The 6,903-nt window shown below is 34.0% G+C and overlaps 1 pseudogene; it reads left to right on the top strand.

The window, feature by feature from the left end:
• Window positions 1–397: 397 nt before the first annotated feature.
• LOC118612240 lies at window positions 398–516 on the top strand (annotated as a pseudogene).
• Window positions 517–6,903: the final 6,387 nt, after the last annotated feature.

Raw genomic sequence — 6,903 nt, 5'->3', positions numbered from 1 at the left:
GACAAACACTTTAGTTTTATAACAATTAATAATATTAATTTGTAATTTAAAATCTCTCCCCAAAAATAAATCTCTAAGCCCAGATTGTTTCACTTGAAAATTCAACCAAAAATTCTACTTAAAGTATAATTAACATCAATTTTACAGATTCTCTTCCTGAAAATAGAGGAATGAAGACTTTCCAACTTCAAGGTTTCATGGTAATGTGACTCTGATACCAAAACAGACAAAAGAAGTACAAAAATAGGAAGCTATAGACCAATGTACTCTAGATAATGTTATTCTATTTACTTTAGTGTTAAGGAATAATAATAAGGAATGATAGTGTTTCTAAGAGGATTTGGTATTATTTTGTAAAATAAGGTCTTGAATTCATGACCGCTAAAGTGAGATATCAGGCTACGGCCATGCCACCCTGAACAAGCCCAATCCTGTCTGATCTTGGAAGCTAAACAAAGTTGGGTTTGGTTAGTATTTGGATGGGAGACCACCTAGGAAGACCAGATGCTGTTGGCGTAAAAAATAAAAAATAAGGGATTATAAACTGACAAGGTCCTCGCAATCTGTGAGGTCAACCAAGGGTTGCTTCACCTAAAATAAATAAATAAATAAATAAATAAATAAATAAATAAATAAATAAATAAAATAAAAATAAAATGTGATACCAATGGGCACCTTGCCCCTACTATGGCCTGTATGAGTTTTCTTTTTTAGCTTCTAGTCATTCTCTTTTCTCTAAATATTCTTCTATCTATTGAATATGAATCCCAGCATCACCACTTTTGGAGGAGTGTGGGCACGTCACATATTTTCCAGAGTTTAAATTTTCTCATCTGTCTCACGTGGGTATGTTGATACTAATCTCATGAGGCCACCGTAAAAATAAAATACACAAATGCTTGCAAGGTGTTTGGCATAGTGTCTGTCTAGAAAGTGCTGCTGATTCATCAACATCATCACCACGTTTTATTAAATTCTCTAAGTTGACATTTTCCAAGAGTTACTTTGTAGTTCGTCAGTGAATTTATCTATCCAAATTCATCTTCTATAAGATTATAAAGTTTGAGATGTGGATAGACTTTCTTTGGTGGTAGAGAGAAAAAGTTTCAGGTCATAAATGTAGCTATGGCCTAAAGAATTCATCCAGCACTTCAGAGTTTCATGAATTAACAAGGCATGAGGGTACATTTTTGTGTTACTGAGCTGGATTCTTCTAGAATATATTCCCATGAAACCTAGCTTTTAAACACTTTACTGGCCTGAAATTAATGCGGTATATGGAAAAGCAAGAAGAATGAGGAATAAGGAGGAGGAGGAGAAGGAGACAGAGGGGAAGTAAATGGGAGACAAAAGTGTATGAAAAACTTTAGAGAGAGTTCATACAATTTGGGATAAAATCCAGCATCAGATAAAGTTGGAGAGACCTAAAATCCAAATTTGAGTTTGAATTCAGGCTATAGAAGCACAATTCAAGCAAAAGGCATTTGTTAATTGCAAAAAAAAAAAAAAAAAAAATGAACCTGAACTGTTGGATAGAATCAATTTTGCGGTCTCAAACATTTTGGTCAGTGAATAATCTGTCTTTGATTTAAATATTCTAACATTCCCTATTCTTGTTTGTTACAAAATCTCTCAAGCTATGATTCCTTGTGGCAAATGTCTAGGATTTAATTAAACCACATTATTTAAGCTCTTTTATTGTCTTTAATAGTATCAGATGGAATACTGTCTCATTTCTACTGTATAGAAGCAGGAAATATAACTGTTGGGGCCTTTTAATTTTATAGAATAATATATTTCTATTTTTAGGTGGTATGGTACATTGTATGGAGCACTGGGTTACCACAGCTCTGAAAGGCTGGCAGCAAGTCAGTTCACTTTCCTGAGCCTCAGAATCTCACCTCTGAAAAGGAGATGGTGAGAACCTTCTTGCCTACATGAGTTGTTCAGATGTTATCAAATGGGACAGTGCATGAAATATGTTTTGTAAATTGTTCAGCAATTTACATTGTTGTTCAGATCATTAAATACACACAATAATGAGGAGTAGTGAAATACATTTTGACATTTGTTTTCAGTTTCATTACAGTATTACTAATAATCACATGGTATGTTTCTTTCTTATTGAAGAGAACTGAAGCCATTTTTTTCTATATGTGGTTGGGGATAAAGGAATAGGCATGGACATTAGACTTAGTTATCTTTATATACTTAGTATGTTTAGATAATTTTGAGCTCTGGTTTTACATATTTAGGAAATGATACTGATTTTTTTTTTAGACTAGCATTTTTTGATTCCAAATATTTGTATAAGATACTTCTACTATTTCAATCTTGTTGAAATCTCACATGTGTGTATATGTGGGCATAGTATGTGTGCCTGTACACTTACACACATATTGAAGAATTCTTTGAATTCTATAGGTTGCTACCAGTATTTAAGGTATTTAAGGTCCAGACCACATGAGATCTATATTATGTCAATCAAATGAACTGCTGGTACTGACAATATAAAGATCGACTTTTAAAGAGAAAGGCTTAAAAAACACATGTCCTCATTACTCAAAAGGTGTTGAATATTGTTATTAGACAAAGGATAAATGGAAGTAGATTTTAGAATTGATTTATTGTCACAGTCTGTTTAGAAAAAGAGATATTTAGGCCACATTTTAATTGAAAATAATCCAATCCAACTCCCAAAACCCATCTATCAACACACACACACACACACACACACACACACACACACACACACGCACACACGCACACACACACACACACACATGCTCACATTTTTATGCTATGGGCTTTTTACTAAGTAATTCATCTTTCCAGACTTTATAATTATTCATGGTGCAAGTTATAATGGATTAAATTCAGGCAACAGGTTACTTGTGGATAGTATAGTTGGATCAAGAAGGTTTGATAAAAAATTAAAACTTTACTTTTGTATTTTAATCAATTAAAAAAAGGCATGAAGGGGAATATTGGTAAAGAATATTATTGAAATTTTAGGTAATTTTTCTTTTAAAATGTCATTAATAAATTCATAAGTATGGCATGTTGTATGATGACAATGACATTCTTTTATTAAAAAACAAAATTCTTTTTTATAAAATCATCATAATATTACCATTTATTATTATTATTATTATTATTATTAAAATATGAGGAGAAACAAAAGTGGAAGAAATATTTTTTTATATATTTTGAAGAGAAAAAGTGATATTAAATTGTAGTATAAAACTAGTCTTGGAGTTGAAAGAACCATGTTCAAGAACTGTCTTCCCCATTTACTAACTGAGTGACCTTTTGCAAGTTATCGAACTCTATAAGTTTCAAATAATAATTATAGAATGCACAATAGCATTGCTATGAGGACTAAAAGAGATATGTGACAGCCATTGTTATTATTACTACTCTTGTCACTTTGAGATTTGCAAAATCTGGTTTACCTTTCATCTATTTGTAACAAAGCCACTAACATTAGCAAAAGAACCTTATTTTATGTCTTTCCTTTGATGATATTACTGACCTTAATGTTTCAGCATCATTACCTAATTCATAGGCAGTTTTACCTGATTTTATTCCAGCTTTCTGTAGATTTATAATTTTTGTTTTAAGTATTACTTAAATATTCTTGACCTTTTCAGCTTAACTATGCATTTAATTATCTTATTGATAACAGAAAAATCAACTGGAGAATAGTAAAGTATATTGGCAAGCTTAGAGATTGACTTTCTACTGCATTACTCTGGTATAATTTCATATTTTCTCAAGACACGTAATATTTCCATTTTATAGACTATTAAAAAGAAAAAATGTGCTTCCCACTCAGCTAGTTTCATGTATTCTTTTGTGTAAGCTTATGGTGTATGGCTATGCAGAGCTGTCCATCATTTCTCTGTCAATGTTTACAGGTGGAAATTGAGATTTGTTTTGTATTTGAAGGAAATTCATCAGGCACATCAAGGAATGAGAAGTGAGTGGGAAAGATGAGGATCTTATATATTCAATTTTTATAACAAAATGTGATTCTCATGGTACATAACAGTGTGTATCTACACAGGAATATATTAAAATGTGGTATTTGTGGAAAAGAGGAAAACTTGTTATGGCAAGTCCATAATATTTCCCTGTTCACCAGACAAAAAAAATGATATTGGCAGCTTTGACTGGAATGTGACTAACTTTTCCCTTTAATTCTATTCTAAGTAAAGAATACAGTGTATTCTTTATTCACACTTTATCAGTCAAAATTTTAAAAGGAATTTTCTTCCTTCTTTAGTACCATTTCCATAGAGATGATACAAGGAGAAATTCTAACAAGCCAGCTGCTGGTTTGAAAGAGTTGAGTAAGCAGAACCATTTATGGAGAAAGGTACACCTCTCTGAAATAGCTCCTAAATAAATGAATGTACGATAAAACTCCCAGACTTAGAATCATATGTGATGCGCATTAGATGATATGTATCTGTTCTATAGATAAATATATATATATATATTTACTGAGTGTTAAAGAGAGTATAATGACAGATGCTGGGGTTAAAAAGATGAAGTGGTCACTTTCTGTATTTCTTCAAGGAATATAAACAAATCAGAGTGAAATTAGAATCTAGGGGCTAATGCCATGCTAATCCTTTCTTATTATAAATATGGTACTAATGTGATTTGTTTGAGAGTATAATTAATGAATAATGATTTGAGATCTTCAAATTTTAAAACCTCATATTCTTAGCACAGCCAAATGAGGTTGTGGCAGTCATTGCCAATTGGTGGAGTCAACTTCACCCACACGCCTTTTTCTTTAGACACCTTCCCTGAGTAAATGTTCTGGGAAAACATGTGGTTTCCTGAGGAAAAAAGGGAAGAGTGGGCTAGATGACTCATAACCTTTTTCCCATTTTCTTTATCCCCTTTACTTGCGTGGAATGAAGAAGTGGTGCCTGGAGGTACAGAAGCTGTCATGAAACTACAGAAGAAAGGTCAGTGTGCTCCTGATAATAGAGTGAAGAAAACAAGGAGTGATGACATTTGAGCCAGCTGTGGATAGCCTAACCCTAGACATTTTTAGGTGAGAAACAAGTTCATATTTGTAGAGGCCAGCTTTCCTTGATATTCTCTTCCTTGCAGCCAAACACATTCCTAAAGGACACAAAGGTCCTGCATGATCTGGTCCTTGCCTTCTTGTTCATTTCACTCTTATAGCTCTTTAATTTGCTGTATGAGACTGTGCAGGTCACCATTTCCAGTAAATGCTTGTTGAATGAATATACAAAAGGCAGTGTGGATTAACTCATTTTTAATGAACTGGGTTATATATTTCTTAAATGCAGAAGACTATTAGGTAGATCTAAGAATAAGAAGTCAATGATTTATTAAAGCTGTGGAATTCTTATTCTGCTTACCAAAAATGGGCAACTGACCTCGCCAAGAGTCCAGCAACCTTGGCATGTCCAGACAGTGGGGCTCTAGCCAACAAGTAAGGATGGGATGAGCACTGAGCACTGGAGTTTCGTCAATGCAATTTGAAGAAGTGAGAAGCTCCCTGAAACCACACTATAAATCTGCCACTTCTGAGATAGCCATGTATTAATTTGTTGCTGCCATTGTTTCCTGATCCTGACCCTTTACTTCCTTCACTGCTTTCTTTTTGAAAAGGAGTGACAGCCCCATCACAAACTGGGGACAGCTAGTCTTCTTCAACAGCTCAGAGAGGAGAGCTCCAGGCCTGCTCAAAGCTGACAAACATGATGTACCATTACAGCACCATTCATTTTAATCTTTGAGGGAAAATGGGATATGATGAGACAAAAGGAAACACTATTTCCCGAGGGTAGATTCCATTTCTTTAACCATTTATTAGTCTCAAAAAATAAATTATGACTATTTTGGGATTGATATTATATTTCAATGACTTTTCCAGCTGTTGCTTTCTTGCATACATTCAGGAGCATTTTTTTCATCCAGCTGAAAGCCTGTTACTTACACACAACTGTGGTGATAGAGCCAGTAATTGGTTGTTTCTGTGTGCAACCTGGACATGGTGACACATTCACATGCTGGGTGAGTGTCAGGACTCTTGCATGGGGGTAGGAGTAAGGCAAACTGACCACATTCTCTTTGTTCTCATGATTAAACTGCACTTTTGTGAGTCCTTGAAAAGCTGGGCAGTGGGGTGACTCTGGACATAGTGTAAATGTCAACGAATGTTGGCAGATGCTTTCATTGCTGAGAAACATTCTGCTCATTTAGCATACATGGAACATCTCTATGATTTTCTTGAAGCTGTATTGTTATGATGCTCCTGTCCTGGGCTACAGTGACAAAGAAGGGAGCGACTAGGAGTGTCCAAGCATGTGTAGGGGGAATCACTGCAAGTCCTCTACTTGTCCACATAGAATTAAGATAAAATCCTAAGTTTACTCTTTATTAAAATGTACCAAAGACTTTGTATTTTTGTGTTTATAGTGATTGTATTTTTTTTTACTGGCCAAAAAGCATATTTAATCTTTCTTTTTAACCTTTCACAGATAATGTATTGTACCACCTTCTGCCATTGCAGGGTGCTTTCTTGGATTTCTCCATAGTTGTATGGCTTGTTCATCTAGATCCCAGGCAATTTTTCCTTGCTGCTGCTCCTTGTTTCTGTCACAATTTTGATTTGGTCGCTAGAGGTATGAACAGAGCCTTTATCATCTATGCCATTTTTTTCTCTCCCACCAATTGTATTTTTTAACTACAAAAAATAAGTATCATCTAGCATCACTATATTAGCAAATTCAAAGCTTTTCCACATTTTTCCTCTAAATTACACTGGAAATGGGAATTTCTTGAAATTTATGAATTTTACTTTAAAATAATCACATCCTTTATACTTACTTCCTTTTACTTAATTATATC

The sequence above is a fragment of the Rousettus aegyptiacus genome, unplaced genomic scaffold, assembly GCF_014176215.1.
Source record: "Rousettus aegyptiacus isolate mRouAeg1 unplaced genomic scaffold, mRouAeg1.p scaffold_m13_p_15, whole genome shotgun sequence".
NCBI classification, from domain to species: domain Eukaryota; kingdom Metazoa; phylum Chordata; class Mammalia; order Chiroptera; family Pteropodidae; genus Rousettus; species Rousettus aegyptiacus.
Note: the sequence above shows the minus strand (reverse complement) of the source record. Positions and strands in the feature narration are given on the sequence as shown.